At 39.1% G+C, this 23657-nt stretch overlaps 1 long non-coding RNA gene across 1 annotated transcript in view; it reads left to right on the plus strand.

The window, feature by feature from the left end:
• LOC124309350 (uncharacterized) overlaps window positions 1-11789 on the plus strand; it is a 69413-nt gene extending 57624 nt beyond the window's left edge. Inside the window, exon 3 of the long non-coding RNA XR_006909222.1 lies at window positions 11609-11789. This is a non-coding gene — a long non-coding RNA (uncharacterized LOC124309350). The remainder of the gene's footprint in view (window positions 1-11608) is intronic.
• Window positions 11790-23657: the final 11868 nt, after the last annotated feature.

Below are 23657 nucleotides of genomic sequence, written 5' to 3' on the forward strand. Positions count from 1 at the left end.
GGCGCAGACTCCGAATCTCCAGCGCACCCTGCACCGACCTGATTTAATCGCGGCACTCCGCGTTTTCGGGGAAAATACGTGTCGGCTAATTTCAACCGCAGCCCCTCCTGCAAGACAGATTTTACCCGATCGCACCCGCGGGATTTCTTTCCCGGTTTCTTGGGGGATGAAAAAAAACAAAAAAAAAAGAAAAACGACGAGTCGAGGGCTGGAGGGGCGATCTTGGACTCGTGTGGGGTTGATAACTTCCCCCGGAAGTGCACCGACAGCCGTTGCCGCTCTTGCCGATGACAAGAAAATGCACCGGCCGAAAGTTTAATGGAGATCCGGGGTGCAGGTTCTCCGATCAAATATACTGAAAACTTTAATATCGGACCTCTTACTATGTCAGATTCGCGCATACACACAGAGAAAAGTCGATTGTTTTTTTCCCCGATTAATCGAGTATCATTGAATTATTTTTTTTTTACAGTAGGTTTTTGTTTTTTATTCGCATGAACCGCGCGATATGATATCAATTTATGTGATCAAAGTATCGGTTATTATCATTAGCTTATTACTAATTATCTGTTTGATATAATTAATGAAAGATGAATGAATATTTTTAACTGAAATTCAAATATATTTTGAGCGAAACTGTAAATTATAAAAAACCATTTCCGCCGTTAAGGCTACGTGCTAAAATTTACGAAATTTTGGTTTTAAAAGCACCGTTTTAAAAAAATACGAACTAATCTAGTAATCGATTAAATTTTACCGATTTACCCGAGTCATGTTCGATTGTTTTTTTGAACTCTATTAATCGATGCGTCGATTATTTTTATATTAGTGGCCATCGGCACTAGAATTGCAGTTGCTGTACAGTCCATGAGACCTGTTAGGATAACGAAAAAGTATAGCTCTTATTGTCAGTACAAAATTGAAACTAGTTGATCGTAACGGTGGAAAAAAAACCTTATTCAACTTAGACGGTTACTGTCACTTATAAAACACAGTAAATTTTTCTTAGTTCAACTTTCGACTCGATTGACTTCGAGACTAGGGTCTATTCGGATGGTTTTAACCTTGTTTTCACACCCTGGGATACAAACCACTCCATGAATTTTCTTCGTTAATTTAAAGTACCTAAACGTAAGAAAATCGGGTCTGCGGCGCCTTTTGACATTTTCATATTTTGCTATATAACCCCGTACAGTTTCGAAAACTAACTTTTCAAGAATTTACGAAAAATAATTACAAGTGAAAATATTTAAAGGGATAGTCTCACATCTCAATGACGTATTTTTAATAATTTTTTTCCTTTTATCATAGTAAAATTTATTTAGTAATCTCAAATTCTTACACATAACAGAGAAGGTTATAAAGTAATGCGGTAAATTTTTTTGTTCGTTTTTGATGGTAAATGTCGATTTAAAGTTTTGAGTTATCCTAAAAAAAAATAAAGACATTATTAAAAATTTCACTTGTCGCTGTCACCGCTGAACCGGAATTATGCAAATTCGATGGAAAAAAAAACAACAAAATAACCAACAATTTAAGTTGAATGAAAATCGAGATGTTCTTTTCTATCAAATTTGCATAATTCTGCTTGAGGAGATAGCGACAGGTGAACTTTTTAACCATTTCATTGTTTTGTCCCGAAAGTTTTAAAGTTGAGATATCATGTCAACCAGATTTAAATAGGGGGTAAAAATTTACACATACCGCAACAGCGAGATATACCATCAAAAACGAACGTGTTATGTGTAAGACATGTGAAATTATTAAATAAATTTTAGTATAAAGAAAAAAAAGTTTTAAAAAAAAAGTCATTGAGACGTTACCCATAAAAATTAATTTATACTGACGATTTTTTTCACTGGAGTACAAATGACCCCAGTGTATCAGGTATGTGATTTTACAGTTGTGTGCCAAACAAGGGTTGATACCGTTCTACCGCTTGACAATTTTCGCATGATTTTCAGAGTGATTTTGATAAAGAAAATAAATGATACGAAAATGTTTCATACGCCATCGCAGATACGGTATCATACTTTTATTTTAAATCTTGTCAACTCATCCCGCCCTAAACGACAATAGCAGTGAAGAGAATAAATGGGGAGTAAAGCGAAGGAGAGTTACTCCGGTCCTAACTGAGCGCGGAAATCCACTCCAGCGGTATAAGGTATACTGCAGAAAAGCTCGTGGCAATAGGGAGCGAAGCTCTGCTTGCCGGCCCTGGTCATGCCGTACGGTAACGGAAATCGAAACGAAAATGGTAACGTCTTTAAACTGGTTCGCATTGTTTCTCCGCAGGCTCCACGCGTCGCTTTCTTAGGCCTTCGTATACCTACAGATAAAACTATCCAGACGCTGAACCGTTGTGCTCTCGATACTTCCGGACTGCATTGCGATGCGAAACGCTTTATGCAGTTATTCCAGAGAACTTGGGGTGAATTTGTGATTAAACCTATATTGAATTGAATTGAATTGAATTGAATTGAATCGAATCGAATCGAACTGTATTCTACTCTTCAAGTCTAAGAATATGGTTTGTCTTTGACTAGGTCAAAGAATTTCTTCATTTGTCACAGTTATGATTAAAATTAATTTTCGTATCCCACAGCTGACACCGAATTTCATGTCATGGTTTTCTTTGAATGGTAATTGTTTTTTTTTTTTTCTTTTTTCGATTCGAAGTCATCGAAAGGTTCCCTCTCGATCCGAAAATCCTCCGGCCAAAAACCAGACCCCGTGCATTGCCTCAAAAAAAAAAAAAAAAAAGTATGAGAAACGGGGTAAGAAAACGGGGTTCAATAACAGTGAAAACGAGTTGTCGGTGCGCCGTATAAACGTGAAAATAAACTACCCGGCTATAACAAAATAATCGTGAAAAATAAAAGAAGAATCGGAGGTTGTCAACCTGACGCTTTCTACACGTCGAACAATACGACGACAAACTCCAGGTAGCCGGTGAATGTTATCTGTTATAGGAATGCCCGTCGTGTAGGTTTAGGTAAACCAAGGAAGGCCGGGGCTGTCCCATCAACCCCTCGCGATTCCCCACATCCCGGCCGTTGTTCCTAGAAAATATTTAATATAGTGCTATGGGACGGGATCTCGAGGGATGGAAAGTGACCGAGGATGTATCGTACACGCGTGGAGGGCCAGGTGAAACTCGCGGGCTTTCTTTCCTGCGAGAAGGAAAAAAGAGAAAATGAAAAACAGAGAGAGAGAGAGAAGGGGGTTCGCGCTATCCGTCATCCTTCTTTGGGATGTTGTACAATTTTTGCCGCTTCACTCCCCGAATGAATTTTAAATCATTCAAAAACAGTTGTCTAATTTTTTCAGATTTTTACATTTCAACTTTAAGATTAGTATCCGCTTTGTGATCGAAGTTTTTTGTGGGAATAATATGGTATAAATTGTTTTTCTCGGTATATATTTTATCGTAAGAGTAATAATATTTTTAAAAAATTTATAACTACGAGGTTTTAGTGGGCATTAGTCATACTCTCTGAATAAAAATTCATATCGTTATACCGGGTAACTTCGACGAATTGCACACCCTCGAAATCAGACTTTTCTTTCCATTAAAAGGAAATTTGGCTGGTATGATGTGAATTTTTTTTCAGACACCCGTCATAAACTCAGACAAAAGTTCGACAGCTGTCGGTGTTGAACAAAACTGCCGGCGATAACTGTCAAAATTTTTTTCGCTTGCCACCCTGGCAAACAACATCGTATCCAAGCATTTCGTCCAACGAAACCTCATCTCAGATTTTGGTTGAATAAAACCTCATCTCAGAATTTCATTGAACAACATTGTATGTCTGAAATGATGTCCGAGGACGTTCAACGTTTTTGAGTGAAATTCCGAGACGGGATGTTTTTGCTTTCAACCGGAGAACTGGTCTCGGCTTTTGGCGCATGCGCGTTAAATCGCAGCAGACGACGTACAATCAGGCAGTTAGATAATCATTTCGATTCGCCGAAACGCAATTTCCACCGATGAATTCAATTAAACTGGTCGTGAATGATGTAAAAAAAAAAAAAAAAAAAACCTATTCGCGATCCCTCCAACGGACCCAGTCGAAGGCAAGAGAAGTCCGAACGAAACGCTTCGAGAATCGGGAACTCGAATATAAATTAACCCCTCAGGGATGGACGGTGGAAGGAAGGTGTTTTGAGTAGGGGGTGGGAGGAAAGTACGAGATGAGAACCGTCGAACTTAAAATTCGGGGAAATAATATTTCGATGATATGCCGAGCGGGAACACAGCTGCGACTCACGAGCAAAGGTCCACCCCCCAACCCCCGTCGCGTCATACAAGATTGTTAAGGCTCAGGTTGGCGGGGGTGGATAAGGGGGCCCCGGCTACTCCTCGGCTAGTAGTCGAACAGCTGGCACACACGGCGACAGCCCTCCCGTCACTTACTCAACCCTGGATACACGACGACGGCGGCGCCATGTGCGTCATGTGCGCCCAGATACAAACTTCAATGACGTTCGGCGGCTACGACGGGCGGCGAAAAGAGAAGGGCTGGGGGTGAGACGAGTGAATGACTAGACGACTGCCGAAGGGCAACGCCACTTCGCTGCTCCATCAATCCGCGGGAAAATCCAACCCCTTCCCCTAGTTTTCGACGCTCCAATTCTTCGCCCGCACGCTCTCCTTTGACCTATGAAAACGTGTCGTGTGCGAAACACGCTGGTTTTTTTTTTCTTTTTCTTTTTACTTTTTTTTAACTCCGTTTCTTCGGCTCGGAACGATCTTTTTTTGGATACTCTGATTACTGTTTCACTGTCTTTGCTTGATAATCTGCGGTCAGCTTGGAAAATGAATCGACGAAGCTTGTGCCTAAAAGATGGGGGTAAAAATATAGAAAGATGTAGAAATCGAAGGCTAAGAATATCGGATTTTTAAAAAGGCGAAAACTTGAAAATTTTCGAAGTCGAGGTGTGGAAAGGTGAAAGATTGGAAAAGACAGAACATTGAATGCCGAACTGTATGGTCGTCAGAATTTCTCACGACAATGCAGAATCGTATACAGATTCTCGATTTTGCTGTTCCATGTTTTGACCTTTCTTTCTGTACTTCGACGTACTACGTTTTCAATTTTCTCTACTTGAACTTTCAACATTTATAAATTCTACCAATAAGATTTTCGCGTGAATGAAAATTGAATATTCTGGTCCTTCTATGAATCAGTAATTATTGTTTTTTATCCTCACTCTACCTGAAATCATAATCGAAATTCAGTCGCGATCGGTTGAACTGTTCCAGAGATCTTACGGAAAATATACGGATAAGGGTGGTTTCGATTTTTAACATACTTAGAGAGGGATGAAGAAAATTGGAAATAAGGTATCGTCCAAGATCTTGTTCACTCGTTGTAGGTATCAGCGACGAGTGCTTCACCTGGTAAATGTTTCTTCGAAAAAAATCTGTCAGCTATAATGACGTGAAAAAAAATCTTAGGCACGAAAAGGGAGGGAGGAAAACCCTTGAAGATTTTCGCCCCACAACTGACGGTCGAACACGTGTTACAGGGCCTTGCCACGTGATTCGTTTGTATTTTACGTTCTTGAAATTTCCGTTGGCTCGTATCAGCAATGATCGACCTTTGTAGCAGGTGCAAGAACGAGAGAGCCATGTCGGTATGTTGCAGGGGAATTGAAAGTATTGAGAATTCGTTGGGAAGAGTTTTGCGGATTGGAGGAAGGATTATTTAAATTATAATTAGAATTTGAATTAGAGTTGGAGTGAGAATTCCGCGGATTCTAAAAGCTCGTTTCACAATTTGAAATGAAAACTTGTTCGGTGTGTGATGGCGATGAAATCTCACGTCCTACTTATAATTCACAACAACGCAACTTGAGTTATTACTCGCTGCGGTCGTCGACTTTGGTACCTGAATTTTTTATTCATTTATTTTTTTCTTCACATCGCAAACGAAGTGAATCCCACGTCATCGGTTTTTTCCCGATTAAAAACCGCTTTTTAATATCGAAAATGAATTACTTTTCTGCCGTATGACAAGAATCTTGAAAAATTTATACAACCGGTGTGAGATGCGGTCTTGACAGACTTTCGCGGTATCGAATCAAAGGTTGCGGGCGTTCGAACGAGTATGGACGATTTTTTTTTTTTTTTTCAAACTTTTTCATTTCCGTGATTCATCGGGGATGATCTTTAAACCGATGGAGAAAAAAAAAACGAAATTAAAAATTAGAAACGTCGTGCGGAGATGATGAGATTGAGAAGAAGTAAAATTTTCTCAACTCCCGGAAATAAATTAACTTTTCAAAAGTGTGTGTGTGTGTGTGTGTGTGTGTGTGTGTGTGTGTATAAGTTTATATTTATAATTCGCACCGATTTACACATGCACAGCTTGACTCTGCAGTATTGGAAAGGGAGTAAAGAAGAAATGCGAAATGAGAAAGAGATACTTTTCAAGATCGAATCGAAGTTTTCTTTAATGAGAAATTTTCCAAGAAACGATGAAAATATAACTATGCATTCGCTGTAAGGAAAACAAATTTTAATATTTAGGGGAGACGAGTCCTTGTTGTCACAAGTTTGTAGTTCAATGTTTGAAACAAATTAATGTTTTTAACTAGAATTTCGCATCGTATGCGGCCTCGCAGTGATTGAAAAGCTGAAATTGGACCTGATAAGTAATCACTTTCCATCTTTTAAATATGTTTTTTTTTCACTCTTTTGTCTAAATTGGAAAATTTTTCAATAAGATAATCGGTAAGGCGATTATTGTCGCTTTCATTTTATACACACGTTTTTGATATTTGAATAGCGTGTCAAGTTTCCGGGATTTACGAAGTCTGAGTCGAATTGTTCATGGTTTTTGGGGTTTTCGGAGTCTAGGTCGGCTGTTTACTAGTGTTCCAGAATAAATACAATGGAGAAAAGAATTATCGTTTCAAAATATATATTGAAAACCTGAGATTCTCACAGCAAGACAAAAGCTGGAACACAAAGGTGCGCAAAAAAATGATTCATCATTCTGTTTCTACCGATTTTCGTCATTTGAAATACATGCGAGATTTGTTTTTTGAAAATACCTAGAATCCTATTCAAACTTGCTTTGGAACAACCACGAATTTTCTCTAGATGCGCAAGTGATGCATCTGTAGTGTCCCATGTCCGAATTAAATAAAATTTTTATTAAAAAAAATTCTAACAAAACAGAGAGTAAAAAATTTGACAAATAGCCCCGGTCACGACAAGTCGAATCACTCTGCGAATGAACATTCGCGTTCAGGATATGAAATAGCTCATAAATTATTTCGGCTTTGTATAGATTAGCCGAAGAAGTTGAAGATGCCAGTAAGCTTTTGATATTAAACAAAAAGGAGAATGATTTTTTTTTTTCTGTTCGAAACCTTAGGGAATTTCGACCCTCAATATAAGGAGGTTGATTGGCGAAAATCGATATGTTTGATTAATTTTATTACAAGGTATTCGTATATTGAGGTGTCATTGGATTGATATTATATTTATAAACTACAAACATCTCGTTAGAAATGAAATTGTATAGAAGACCGAAATTACGAATGAAATCTTTGATGTCTACGCTTAGTTTGAAATTTCTTCGAAACCATAAAAAGTCCAGGACGCCTTTTATTCCGTTCGCTGCAAGTATCGTGAATAATCAAGTAGTAAGCGACGGTAAATGTTAGACGTCTCGAAATTTTTGTCTCTTCTTCTTTACAACTCTTTGTTACACTCATTTTTCTACAGAGACCGTCGTGATGGACTTGAAGTACATTTAGCTTTGACGTCCGGCAAAAATCCAGATAATACGTTAATCCCCGAAAACAGAAGCACCTTATTTCGTTCCAAGAAAACCGTCTGAGATGTGGTTAGATCACGTTCTGCGATAATTTCTACGAAAATCTCTTTGACCCGATTATTGGGAGAACAAATATCCCGCAGTAATTAATATTTACCCTAACGCGGATCGCGCGTTTCGCGTCCTAAAAAATGTCGGACAGAAAAATTGATAACAAAAATGAAAAAAGACAAGAAAAAAACGTGTCGAATCGTCCCAACCCAGTCGACGTCTTCTTGGATGACGTGGACGACGGAGATGATCCGAACAATGCGGTCGGAAAATGAGAAGAGAACGGGGGGAAAAAAAAACGGGAATATAAGGAAGGGGCAAAATTCTGGACGCCTTGCCTCGCGCGAAAATCCGTCGCGAATAGCGATTTTCGAGAGACAACGGGAATCGGGGCGAAGTATTGCACCCTCAGGGTGTATAAGGTTACGCCGGCGCCCCTTCGCACCCTCCGGGATCATCCGCCATCCGGCCACGGTATGTTGTTGCTGTTTTATAGATATTAATATCCGAAGGCGCGCATTCGGTATCGCTAGATATTAAACATTGCTCCCGACGAACTTTGCCCTGGGCCTTCTTCTCCCGTAGTGCCAAGATGAACGTATACATATACATATATACATATATATGTATGCACATATGTATAAATACATATTATGGAGAATCCCGTGTTTAATTACGTAAATACTGTGTCAGAGAATTTAGTTACCTACGTGCAGAAGAAACTCGATGAATAAACAGAATTACGAGAAAATTGAAAATTGTTGCGAGAGAGGGGGGATTGAAATTCCGAATTTGAAAAGCTCCGGAAGCGTCGAATTTTGATTTTTTTTATGGCGGAACTTGAGGTAAGGAGATCAAACTTTGACGAAATATCAAAGTTACGAAAAGACGAAATGCCGAAAGAGCGTAACTCCGGCAAGTCAAAGAATGAGATAATTTTGAAATTTGAAACATCGAAATTCCGAATTATCCAAGATTTTTAGTCCTATGAATTTCTGGCTTTGTGAAATTTCACCACTTTGATCTTTCTTTGTTTTGGATTTCGATATTTTTACCTTCGGAATTCTGGTCATTCTGATTTTCGGTTTTTCTCATTTCTTACGCACACTCGTTGTAAGTAAACTACGCTGCGCGAGTATAACTTAATTTTCGGAACTTTCCTGTATCGTAACTTGAATCCTCGGAATTTTGCATTTCGGAACTTTGAGCCGTTGGCTTTCGGACCATTCGGAATTTAGCTAGATTTTTTTAATTCAAATTTCGCCACCAAACAATTAGAAATCACGCGCTTTCGGAATTTTTCAAATTAGGAACTTTAATCCCGTCCCGTTGCGACGTCTTTGTTATACGATAATATTACGTAGGGAAAATTTCAGAAATTAATGAGAAATTTTTATACCGTTTAAAAAATCACAAACATAGTTAAAAAGTTCGAATTCGACGTGATAAGTACGAATGTTTTCTTCGGGATTTTTCATGTAGGGGGACAAAAAAATTATTATTTTTTGAGTTCTTTCAATCTATCCTAAATCTTAGATATTTCTGTGCAGCCAAGAAAAACTTTTGTGTAAAAATAACTGAAGCGACTTGCAAAAAATCGTGTAACGAATTGATAAGCTCCTAAGATTTCTTTGCTCAAGTTACAAAAAATGTGAAGGAAAAATAAATGTAATTTATTATACAGGATTTCAAACTTCTCCAGGAAAAGTATGGTAACAGTTATGAGCGATTAACATGAATACAAAGAAAAGTACGTCAACATTTTTATTCTCTATAAACTCAAGTTCAAGGTACGGATTTTCATTATCATCGTATATATATTCTGGATAGATTCAATATAAAATTTGATCTTTCGAATCTTGAACTTTCGAGCTCGTCTCTTCCTCTCTTATCACAATATCCCCGAAAATGGTAAGATCAATTTTCAACAGTTTTCTAATAGACGCGTACGTATTTTTAAAAATTTAGGGTCATTGGAATCTGAAAACGAATTCCAACAAAATAAAAAAAATCAAAAAAAACCATTGTATTTAATAATTCAGATTTTAAATCAGAAAAACCTTCCAGCACAAAATTCGCAGTCCGGCCCATCGGCGAAATAACCGACTTATATATATATATATATTTTTTTTTTTTTTTTTTTATCAAGGAACGACGGTAAGAGGTTCAAGAAACACGGTATAAGGTATTAAAGCTGAAAAGCAGACGTCCCCTCGAGCAATTTTCCATGGAACCCTCCGTCTCCGCAGTGTATTTGCAAAAATGATCGCACGGTGAAAACGAGCGGCGAAGAGTCCGCAGACACTGTGTGTGCAGAACTCGGGGAAATCGCGGATTGTTTTCCGTCACCGATATGACACCAGGGGTCCGGGTGGTGGCTTCCATTAGGCAGACCGGGGGACGCGAAGCTATAATACTGCTATTGAGATTTGTTTGCCGATGACAATGCGCCGGGAGTTTTGGGGGGCGGGAGAGTTCGAGTCACAATGGGTAAAAATTAATCGCTGAAATCTCCGGGGACAATGTAAAAGAGTCAGCGCAGCTTGAGCCGCCTAGTTGGGAGGGTTGGTTGGTTGGTTACTTATTATACCCACACAGTGCGGTCTGTGAAAAAGGTGGGTAGGTAGGAATACTCGGCCCGTCCCACCGCTGCCACCAGAAAACCCATAAGTCAGCGATTTCATCGCGGTACATTTGCCCCTCGCGGACATTGGCCGCCCCGCCAACTATCTTCCAACTTCTTGCAAGACGCGGTCGCCCAACGACCCCGAACCCATACTCGGTCTTGTCTTTTATACGCTATTTGGTCATCTTCCTGTCCTTTTCACGGCTTGTACACGGCGGCGGAAAAGTAACGATGACATATTCGAACGGCGATTTGTTCGATGCTCGTTCGGTGCAGGGCGGGGGGTTGATATGGTCGAAGGTCGGATGACGGGAGGGTCGCTATCTGCGATTTTCAAACGTGCCGTTATCCGTTTTCGAGAATTTACAAGTGTAGAAAGTCGAGGTGAGAATAGGTCGAAATGTGTGCGAAGGGTCACGATATGGAAAGACAAAATGCAGAATCTTAGAAACGAGGTGGGGGTTGAAGTACACGAACGCTGAAATTTAGAAGGATAGTGATGTCGAATTTTCAAACATGCGATGATCCGTTGAGAGGTATGTACAAGTCGAAGTGTGAAGGGTCAAAATATGGGAAGCAAAATACAGAATATTGAAGAAAAAGGGTCGGGGGTTAAAATGTACGAGGTTTAAAACTTAAAAATATCACAATGTCGAATTTCGATGATCCGTTTCGCAGAATTTTTCGATGTAGAAAGTCAAAGTACGGAGAGATCGAAATGTGGAGTTGAGCGGGGTCAAAACATGGTGATCCAAAATGGAGAATCGTCAAAACAGGGTGGGGATTGAAATATACGAGGTTTGAAATTCGGAAAGATCGCTGTATCGAATTTTCTATGAAACAAAAGTCTGGTTCGTAGACTTTCCAACTGTAAGAAATTAAAGTACGAATAAGTCGAAATGTAAAACGATAAAGTATCGAAAGCCAAAATACACAATCCTTGAAATTGCTTGCTATATTCTGGCATCCGAAACCTTACGTTCCAACATTTTCAAACTGTGTTACAATTTTTTTTTGTTTATTGTTAGATTTGATACTACGACCTATTTTTATTGTCCCTACTTTTAATTTTAAAAAGCGCCAGACACCATTTTATCCTAATTATTTATCAACCGATACAAATTCGGCTACTTTTCAGACGGTACTTTCACGCTGTGGTTTTTCAATCTCGGTAATGGAATCTGCTGAAATTATGACATCGACGATCAAGCTTTTACAGGATCAACTCTGCGATAAAGGGATGATTTTAATTTGGAAGCAACTTTCGCAGTGCGTCAAATCATTGGATCGGGTATGTCAAATAAACTTAAGCTTGACTCTTTTCTTTACAGTAAACTAATGAAAACTGAAATGATAGTAGATTCTAGAAACTCATACCAAACCGTTGATATTTAATTAATACTATTTTACGCTTCAACTCCAAGTATACGTGCATATTGTTACGTACAAATGATTGAAAAAATTTCAATCCGAATTGACTTGCGGTGATTTTATGTGACACAAGATTTACACGGACTCAAATACAGTATATTATAAAATCTTGTCAATAATTGTACATTTTTCTAGTTTTACTGAATATATTGTCTCATTATTTCAATTGACTGAGTAATTCTGTGCACACCAAGAAATGAAACGAATAGAAAAAAAAAAAAGAAAAACCAATTCTTACAAACTCTCGCTATCTTCAAGAAAATTGTTTCTGAAAGAGAAAAAATATAGAAAAAATAAATCCAAGCAAGAAGACGCAAATAAACGCAAGTGTTTGTCCGCCTGGAATAAAAAAACTAAAAAAAAAAAAACCGTTCTCCTCCGACCTTTTACCTCGAAGGTAGAGAAAAACGCAGCAACTCCAACGTAGAACGAAGACGACGATCCTCGCAGATTGAGGTGGAAATTTTTTTTGTCGTTCGAAATCCCGCGGGCAATTTCGCGGACTGTAAGAATCCCTTGACATTTTAGAGAGTGACTCGTTTCGCGGAATGTTTACACAGCTCTCGCTTATCGAGTCTAAATATCTCCTGTCTATGGTCACGAATATTCGAATCGATTGTGCAAAATCAGTTTTCGTAACGATTTTTCGTCAGGTACTCTTCTGTCTTTATCTGTGTAAAAAAGAGAAAAAGGAAAAAGAAAAACAAAACAAAAATAAAATCAGAAACGAGCAGAAGAGCTTACGTAACGCGGTTTCGTGTAAGGGAGATTATTTCATCCCTCGATTCGAATTTCGCAGGCCTCACCCTGTATGGTCAGGATTTCTTTGCTCCCCGACTTGTTCCCTTATCTTTTCCGGCTCCCAGCGGCTCCCTGATTTAGGGGAATCGTAGAAAGAAAGAGTGACTCGGGATCGCATCGGCGGCGCTAAGAAACGAGGCTCGATATCGTTCTTTCGCAAGAATCGTAATTATTACACGGAACGTATTTAGAGCATCTGGTTGTCGAGTTTATCAATTTTCTATAATACTTTTCGGTACAATAAAAATAGAAATAAATGATTAAATAAATAAAAATAAATACCTTTTTAACCCCGTCACTCATCGGGGGTTGAATTAATTTGTCTAATATATATATATATCTATATGTCAACAATGATTAAAATCCGACCAACGTGGGAATAAAAAGAAAAAAAGTTTTACACGAATGTGTCAGAAAAATCTGTTGAAACTACCACCTCCACATGTATTATTACAATATATATACATATATATATACCGTATATAATAATATAACAAAAACATTGAATTCAAGTCGAGGATCAACGCGAGGCTCTGCGTGAGTTTCGCGTTTTTTAATTTTAAATTTTGCAGGAAAGTAAAGAAGAAAAAAAGAAACGTAGCAACGTGAATTTTTTATTTATTTTGTTTTTTCCTCACGCACTCGGTCCTTCTCAATTCTCGATTTAATTATTGTTGCCGGGTGAAAAGTTACGTCAAACTTCGTATACGTACAACGGCAACGAGAGTATAAGGTAGGAAGGTACAACTCGGGGGCGCGCGTAGTTCCAATTAGTAAAGTTGTCAGGGAGAGGTGAATCCCTGTCGTTTTCGCTCCACTCGCACGACGCATATTTCGAGAAAATAAACTTGACGTACGTTTCACCTGAGCGAACGAACGAACGAACGAACGAACGAACCAGTTTACGTTAAAACCTCCTCCACTCCCGGGAGCTTCTTCTCCTACAAATTGCTGTCCGAAACGACGATGACAAAATGAAAACAAATATCGTAAACGGAATAAATAAATAAATATATGTATATATATTATGTATAATATTGTTTTAAATTATACTCTCGACACACCCATACAGGTATATGTAACAGATATGCTGATAGACTTCTGGAGGAACGACAAACCGCATTTAAAAAATTTTACCGAGCGCAGTGAAAGTAAATAAATAAATAAACGAGAGAATAAACAAAAGTTTGAATGGTAGCTACCTACCTGGAGTTTTGCCGCTCTATGCGACTTGTGTATACCTACTACGCTGCACAACGTTGCTGCGGTAAATACGCGAGAGAAACTAATTAGAAATGTGGATAATTTTATTCCAAACTCGTCGTAGTCGCGTCCAGAGTATTACGTATATTAATACAAGGTAGGCAAGAGGGTACACGGAAATTTCTCTTCTTTTCCCTACGATGCAGATGCGGGGATAGTAGAATGAGGTGATAATTAAGCTCGAAAGACAGAAGAGGGAAATAAAAATGAACGGCGGAATAAAAAGTAAGAGAAACAAAAAAAAAAAAAAACTAGTCTCGGGGAACAATAATTATTACTGTAATACTGTTTTCGAATTATTTCGTACGTACGTTACATATATACTACGGTATATTAGAATAATAATAATAATCGATTTATTCGGCTGTTGGAACGAGTCTCCTATTCGCATAAACTGAATTAAATAGATATACAATATGTGAAGAATTTGTATGAAAATAGTCGTTATTTCACAACTTGAAATTATCTAAAATTCAGTTGTAAATCTGAATTAAGCAAAACCGTACCTAGAATCATATTTTTTTTTTTTTTTTGTTAAACGCAACTGTTATATTTTAAAACTGTTGGAAAATTCAAAAACTGGGATTCCTTTCTAAATTCAACATCCTTGCCGAAGGTCTTATCTCACTGATCGTAACTCACGTTCTCAATTGAATTTTTTTAATATAAAGTTTTTACACATTGAAATTTTACAATTTTACAAGTAGTTGACAAATATACCGACAATAATGAAGTATACATCTTTTTTTTTTTTTTGATGATTTAACGCTCTGCAAAAAAGCTACGATCCATAAAATTTGCAAATGAAAGCTTTAATGTATGTGTTAATTAACGTTGAAAGTTTTATTTATACAAAACTGTCATTCTGTCAAGTATAGCTGCGAAATGAACAACCGTATCAGAAAATATATTACAATGTTCGCGTCATCGACTTATTAAATTAAAAGTTTTTCCCATGCTACTTCTTCCATAAGATACTTCGATTACAAACAGGACTGTTTTGTGGTCGATATGGAAGGTTCAAATTTTCAGGGAATTTTTTCTTTTAACAAATTGAAAGCGTTCGAGCCCCTGAAAGCATAAAAAATCAAAAACAACCCTATTTGGAACCACCCTTACATTGTACCTACGTATTTTTAATTTTTTATTATTAGTTTCGATATAAGTGAGCTACGCAAAAACTGCGATTTCAAATAATTATTTATTCCAGAGGTTGAATAATTCTCTGCCTATGTTACGAAGGGGGGTTGGATAATAAAAGGACAATGATTATATTTCGCGTATTATAATACAGCTTACCTGTCACCCTGTCAAAGATTAAATTTTTTTCTTCTCGTTGCCACTCTCTCTCTTTTTTTTACGTTCCTTCCCTTCTTTCCTTCTTTCTTCTTCTATTTTTTACACCCCTCCCAGACGGACGAAGAATGAGAATGATAAAAGTACGACAGAAGAGAAGAGTAGATTTTCTCCTTGGTTGAGTTATAATGAGAAAAGAAATTTCAATTTAAATAATATCCAGACAGCTTGAGGAAATTATATATTCTTACTCGCCGATTGTACGATTCTATATGTACATAGATATATATTATACGCGTTACGTATAGCCGATTATATAATGTATTTACAATCATGCGCTTTAATGTGAAGATGGACCAAACATTTTTCTCGCAAGAAGAAAAGAAAGTAAATATAAATACTTTGTCTAGTAGTTTTCATAATTAATACGTGTGTGTGCAGTAACACCGTGCAGTGAAAGTAGGAGTGAGGGGTAAAAAAATAGAAAAAATGAAATATCGAATTTTTAAAGAAGCAAAAAATCAATTTGTAGAATCTAAAAATGTTTTTCTTTACTCCGTTTCTTCGGCTTGGAACGATCTTTTTTGGATATTCCAATTAATATTTCACTATTTCCGTTTCGTACTCTGCAGTCATCTTGGAAAATCTATTCACAAAGCTTGTGCCTGAATGATAGGGTTAAAAATGTAGTATGATCGGAAAATCTAAGGCTCGCAATATCGGATTTTTAAAAAAGCGAAAACTTATTGCACAGAATTCGAAAATGCTGGAAGTCGAAGTATGGAAAGGTAAAAGATTAGAAAGGTTTTGGAACAAGGAATGCCGAATTGTAGAACCGTTAGAATTTCTCACGATTCTGATTTTGCTGTTCGATGTTTTGACCTTTCTACACTTTGTCTTTCCGTATTTTGAATTTCTATATTTTCAATGTTCCTTGCTTGAACTTTCCACATTTATAAATTCTACCAACAAGATCTTCGCGTCTACGAAAATTGTACGTTCCGGTCCTTTCGTCAACCGGCAAATCTAATTTTTCCACCCTTACCCTACAGTAGGAAAAAAAAAACAAATTATTTTCATTAACAAAAATTCCATGTTTCTCTTCATTATATACATACGGCGCTTGAATCGCACCGATAATAAAAAACTCAAGACTAATATAAAAAAGAAATATCGTGAAAATTTCGGTTGACTTACAAGTGCGAAAGAAGCGGACGCGATGAGAAAATCCTGAAAATGAAATAGCTGGCATTTGTTTAAAAGCAAATGAGAGAGAGAGAGAGAGAGAGAGAGAGAGCGAGCGAAATCTCTCTGAGTTTTTCTAAGCTAATCTTGCAAATGTGAGAGAATTTTATCCGCGCGTTTAAGGATCCCTCCTTCACGTTCACGAATGTTCACGTGTGCGCGTATGACATGTATACGAATTACGCACGTATGTATTGAAGAGGGCTCAAGCCTCAGCCTTGGGGCACAGATAGCCGGGTCTCGATGGAAAACCAACGCTGCTCCTCGTATCTTCTCGCGGATCTAGTCGTCACATCCCCCAAAAGGTGCAGGGGAATGGGTTTCGGGGAAAGAGAGAGAGAGAGAGAGAGAGAGAGAGGGAGAAGAGGATCACAGCTAAGAAGGGAGCCTCGCACCCCCTCCCCAAATTCGGATACATTTTACGGTGTATATAAACTGCGTGTATTACGCTCATGTGTTGCCCACACGCGCGAGTATGTCGAGGTATAGGTGTAGGTACGTGTGTGTTTAGATCTAGGTGTCCTCCTCGTCGTCTAGTTTCGCGTCTATAACCCCTTCTATATCGAAACTGTACAGGGTGTTCGTTATCGGGGTACGCGAAGTGCATCCGCGGTTTTATCATCCCCCCCCCCCCCACCCCACCACGACCCTCTTCAGGTTCCCGCATCTGCTGGAAATCCATATCAGCCCGCAACTGAATTTCATCGGGCTTCTTTGAAATCATTTTCATCTCGTACCTACGTGTATACGAAAATCCGTGGATCGCTTTTTCGTTTTTTTCTTTGTTAATTTTTTTTTTTTTCTTTTAGTCTATCTTGATCGAACAAGCCGAGAGAAAAAATAATTGAGAACAAAATGATCGTTAATCGCGAATCTAATTTATTTCCGGTAGAACGGGAAGCTCGAACTGATCGGGACGTGGCTATTTTTTTAGGCCCAACGCGTCGTTGCAAAATCCTGCGAGTCTTGGATCTTTGTAACGAGTCGTTTTCCAGATCATCGCGGGAGTTTGTTGGACAGACCAACAAGCCGGGATTTTTTTAGAAAACTCATTTTTACGATTCAAGAGATTCGTAAGCGTAAAGATTCGTTCAAATTCAAGAAAGTGATTTTTCGAACGGAACCGGTACTTTATAGTTTACATCGCCAGAGCCGATATTCACAGTGAAAACGCGTACGTGAGTGAATTTTCTAAAATCGTCCGCACAAATGATAACTTTCCAAAAACTTTCCTTGATGGGGTAAGAAAGAAAAAAAAAACGAAACAAACAAAAATTTTCCGCATCAAAGAACACACTCCAGTACCTACCAGCGGTGTGGTTAAATAACCGTGTCGATACACCGGGGGTTGAAGGCGGGTGGGTGAGCAACCGGAACACCTGTGTGCGTGGGGGTGTGAGAGGGATGCAGAGCTGCGAGTGTGCGTCACACGTACACGTGTATATATATATATATATATATGTATATAGAGAGAGTAAAGAAGAAGGCGCGGAGCCGGTGATGTCCCGAAGTCTCAAAAAGGCACGCAAAATCTACCCCTGAGAAATATCCCCGTGCAGCTATCTGGGGGTGGGATCGGGACGCGTCTCCGCAGCCCCGATGCGACGGGCTTATCTCGAGTCTCAATGAGCCGGTAGCCGAGAGTAGCGACGCCGGGCGACGCGCAGTGAGCCATTTCACCCCACCGCCCCCCACCCCCCACCCCCCACCGCCGCCGTCACGACGCCGTCACGAGGGGCCCCCACTGTTTATCCCGAATCTTGAATCCAGATCCAGATCACGCGAATTATATACCCTGCCTGCCAACCAGCTACTCTCGGCGACGAGGGCGAGCGAAACCCACCCTAAGAGAGAGAGAGAGAGAGAGAGAGAGAGAGAGAGAGATGGAGAGGGAGAGTGACGTCCTCCTCGACTTCGAAGGAGAAAACTTTTTTTTCCACCCTACGCGACTTTGCCGACTTGTCAATCAATCTCTGCTTACAGCCCGTCGTCACATTTGAACAACTTTCTTTTTCTCTTTTCGTTTAATTTCGTCTGTACAAGCAGAGTTACGGGTCAGAAAAGCTCGTTGAAAAAAATAACTGACTCTTGATTGCACGGTCATGTAGAATTGTCATTCAGTCATGCAGAGGTGAGAAAAAAAAATTAAATATCGCGGTTTTGTTTGCTTGTTTGTTTTCGTTTCTTTTTTTTTTTTCTTCTCGTAATGTTTTGCTTGAGAACTTGGGAGATGTTTTTTTGAATTCGTATCTTCATGAGAAACGTGAACACCTCAAACGTCGAAATTTCAAGAAAAGAAAAATTTCCTTTATTCAATTGTCTACTTGAAAATTTTAATTCGGCAAATTTTCAAACAGCACAATTTCTACGGACGTAAAATCCTTTAAGCGATATTAAAGTGACTTTTTTCAAATGCGACGTGTGTAAACTATTGGAAAAATTTCCAACACGACATTTTGGAGAAAATTATTATTCTTCTGAATGTCTCTCAAACTAAATTCTTGCAAGCTCGATATTTTTTCTCTCCATGCGGTTAAATAATTGTACAGAAGGCTGCCGGTGATCAGATATTTTCAGATTCGCGATCATTTGTTTCTTCTCATCGACACCCGCGTTTGTAGGAAAAGTTTAAAATTACTTACCATCCTGATCGGTAAATCGACTTCGTAATTTATTACAAGCTATAAGGGCGTGAAATAAACTAGGTAAACAGCTGGCGGAAGTGCTTTAATGATGCTCAGACGTTAATTAGACTGATGAACGAGAGCTTATACAGGGATTACGATGAAGCTCGATGGTTTTTTGTTGGAAAATTTTATAATTGGCAACCTCGTGCTCGGAGAGCGAAAGAGAGAAAGAGAGAGAGAGAGATAGAGATAGAAGTAAAACAAAAGGAAGTCAACGGTTCTTTTTCCAATATTTTTTTCTGTTACACAACGGGCGTGGTTCTGAGGGTGGATGGCGGGAGGGGGGGAAGGGGAGGGGGGCGAGTTCTGAAAATAGGGTTTAACGTCGAAGGAAGGAAGGAAGGAAGGAAGGAAGGAAAGAAAGAAGGTGGACGCAGAGTGGGTAAAAGTGGTGGTTTGGGTACGGCCGACGAGGAGGGCGTCCAATCAGCCGGCTATCGTTGTTATCACTCAGTGATTGATTGAGTCGAGGCTTTTATAATAATTACTTGATAATCTTCATATTAGCTGAAATTGTTTGTGGTAATTTGGGTAGGGGGGAATTAGGTATAAGTTACGTATAGATATATATTTCACGACGGTCGATTGGTAAAAAAATTGGTTGTGTGTTTGATTAAATTAAGTCGGAGTGTAAAATTGCGTTCGTCGTACAAACGTGAAATCGTTTAGAAAAAAAGCTGTGCGAAAATTATCTAACCAGCTAAAGCACGGATTAGAATGTGAAGGTGTATAAGGTACGGAAATATAATGAGCGGCCCCCGCGTGGTGAAGCGAGAAAAAAGGGATGATAAGAAGGAGGGAAGAAAAATGGGAACAAAAATGAGCAATGAACAATAATAAGGGAGAAGGAGGGAGAGAGGGAGAGTAAAAAGATAGGGGTTGGAGGGGGGGGGGAGGGGGGGGGGGGGGGGGGGTGAAAAGTTTTTTACTCCAGAACTGTGCGGGGCCGTGAGAGATGAAGGAGGGAAAAAGGCCGAGGAAAAAAAGCGAATAAAATATATATCATACTTACACGTGTATATAACTTCTACTATAGGCCCGCGGAATACAGACCACCCCTCAAATCTAAGTAGGGTCTCTACGGCGCGAGCTGAGGGCTACGAAATCGACAATAATTTGATCCTTTGGTGCCACTACAAGTCACTCGACTGTATAGAACGATCTTGTTCGACGAGGCGAGCGAAAGAGAGAGAGAGGGAGGGGGGGGGGGGGGGTTGAGGTTGAGAGTAGAGGTTAGGGGAAATGAGGGAAGGAGAAAATCGCGTTTATTCAACTCCCGAAGAAGGGGGAAGCGCCTGCCTCTTTCAAGGACAATAGACAATTGTAACTAAAAAAAAAAAAAGAAAACAAACAAAAAACAAAAAAAAGGAAAAAAATCCTGGCAGGTAATAGGATAGTCACATTTTTCCATCCCACTCCACAGCTTATTTCTGATCTTTATTTTCCTTACCCCGGCCTCATCCCTGTCTCGAGGCAAACGGTAACGACGATTTAGTCGACGGATGAAAAATATGCTAATCTCCAGCCTCACTGCGTTCACTTTTTCTTTCCCGTACTAGCTTCCGTCGTTTTGAATTTCCCGCGCGGGCCGCGATTCGCCGGTGCACTTCTGACGTCAGAGCTAGCGCGCGCGCGCGCAGCGGCGACTGAAACTGAAACATCGTTGTTTCGGTCGTTTGGAAGTGTGAAAAGAAAAAAAAAAAAAAAAAGTACGCACGTAACGCGGAACGCGGGATATTTACAAGACGCAGAAGTTAACTGGCCGGCGTATCGATTTCACCTGCGTTATTTTCCATAACGCGGTTCTATTCTTATACATTCATTTCTTTCCGTTTTGCCTGAGTCGCGTCGCCGGCTTATACCGGCTGCGGGTTACCCTTTTTGTTTTCCTTCCCATTGTATTACGCTTTTTGCCGCGGATCTTTTTCTCCTCTCTTTTTCTTTTCCTTTTTTTTTTTTTTTTTTTGTACTCCGACCTGCACCGAGACCCGGTTTCGGGGTCGGACCTATACCGGCGTGTAGGTACGTACCTACCTATACCTCCAGCCGGCGGTTGGATACCGCGAAAGATTCAGGAGCCCGTGTAAAGATATTAGGTAGAGGCAGCATGGAAACCCCATCACCTCAAGGCTCGTAAATTTCAAGGAGCTGCCGAAACTCAACTCCGCACCATCCCCGGACCTCCCCTTTTCCTTCCAGGTCGAGACCGACTCCGTCCCGACGCCCCCCCACCCCCAACCCCCATCCCCCCCCCCCCATCCCCCCGCCGCCGTTAGCTCACTCTCTATAAGAATATACTGCAACCAGTGCGTCTTCAATCCGCGTACATGCTTCTCTCCGCACCCTTGACGACCCTTGTACACACGATACATTCACCCCTCGACACGCGTGCGTCGATATGAAAACTGCGGGTTGCCCCGTTTCGATGAGTGCGGAACGCACGCCGAAATTATTGTTTGTTTGTTTTTTTTTTTTTGTTTTGTTTTGTTTCAGCGAATCGTGTCAAATCGTTCGCGAAGTGACGACGATTTTTATTTTTACACTTTTTCTTCGGGATAATTTCATCGTCCGGGATGGATATCGTTTTTCATTAATTGTAAGCGAAAATTTGTTGACGCAGTGTGTTTATTATTTATCTTCTCGAGGATGAATGAAATGTGAGGAATATAGAGTAGTCCGTTTAAAGATAATCTCAATGCTGTTTGCTACAATGAAATTTCTGATTCGATGGAATAAGCGATGGAATAAGGTATTCGCATTATTTTACAAGCTGTTACAATATCGGGAAGGTTAATCAAGATCGGTTTGAATAAATTTTGATATGACATCGCCGAGATTCGTACAAGCGTGTTACGTAATACGGAATTTAACTAAATTAACCGTAGGTATAAAGGACTGTTCGATTGCTTCTGACAAACGAAAATTTATCCCTCAACAAAGGAGCTGCGTACGACCGCAGATGGCGGAATGATTAATGTCAATTTAGGTAGTCGGGGTTCCGCGCAATCCCGCGACGTAATGCACTGTGTTACGTATCGATATTATACGAATACGTGTATATAAATATATATGTAGAAGTATATATGTATAAACAATGGCATAATTGACGTATCACGTAATACGAATTAACCAGATTCACATCTGGCTGCCCGTTTAAATTTCTATGTCTCTGAATAAGGCGGTGTAATTAGGATCGTAAGAAAATCTCTTGCGTCATATGTTTGGCCAACGTTATTGTTCGAAATTACACAATTATTAAAATTTTGGTGGGTATTAATTTTATCACAACAACACATTTCTTGTTATACAAATTTGCTTGCCGCGTAAGCAGTTGTTACAATCATACACATTCTTTGCAAAATTGATCGCTCACGTTTCTGACCTACTCACGTATAAACATTACTTCATAACTAGCATGAAATAAAAAAACAAAATACACACACACGTGCTAAAAAGAACGAAGAAAATGAATTTTCAAGGAAGAAAAAAATAGAAATTAATACTTTACACAATTTTAACAAACAAATCATTGCAATTCGAGGCAATTATTGATTAAACCAATCATTCTCCTAACGGATTGCCATCGCTTTCTTTTTTCTTTTTTTTTTTTTTTATTTCTCAACACTCTCTCGCATCGAATCGGGGTAAAATTAGTGTAAAAATATGTATTGATAAAGAGGAAAACCGCGGAATGAGTTTCCCGTAAGATTGAAATTATTGGGCGAGGGGTGGAGGGTTGGGGGCGATATTTATAAGAGCGTAAAACCGAGGAGGGCAAGGCTTCTTCAAAAGTTGCTGCAGGCACCAAGGCGAGAAAAAGGACGAAAGTTTTCTCTGTATTCGATTTTTCTTTTATTTCTTTTTTTTTTTTTTTATCTCACCGCCTTTGTCAGGCGGCAACGAAGCGCGGTACGATTTTTGGCGGGGTGCGTCCTTTTCCTTAAGACGGCGATAAACTCTGCTAATAACTGCCGGCTGAAGGAGTTTCCCCGTTGTTCTGTTTTATTCAGCTCTTATTATTACAATAATACCTACTCATATTACTATATATATATATATATATATATATATATATATATATACACTACACCTCGAATCTTCCTCTGAGCGAGTGTGTGTATATTTCTTGTTTCGTTTCTTTTCCATCTCGGTGAAACGAAATTGAAGAAAAAAAAGAAAAATTGTTAATGAATAATCATGACGGTAATGATAATCAGAATATACGAACAAAATGGAAAGAGATGAAACGAAGCAAAATTAACCTCGGCAAAGAAAGCGTTATTGTGAGAGAAAAACTAAGGCTGTTTCAAAATCATAAAAATTACATAAACAACTTGATTCTGTTTCACTGACAATGAGAGAAAAAAAAAGGAACGGATAAAACAGGCTATTATTTGACGATTAAAATTATACACATAAGTTTGTTCTAGTATATAACATAAATATTTTGATAATGAAATAAAT

This window comes from Neodiprion virginianus, chromosome 7 (genome assembly GCF_021901495.1).
Source record: "Neodiprion virginianus isolate iyNeoVirg1 chromosome 7, iyNeoVirg1.1, whole genome shotgun sequence".
In the NCBI taxonomy this organism is placed as follows: domain Eukaryota; kingdom Metazoa; phylum Arthropoda; class Insecta; order Hymenoptera; family Diprionidae; genus Neodiprion; species Neodiprion virginianus.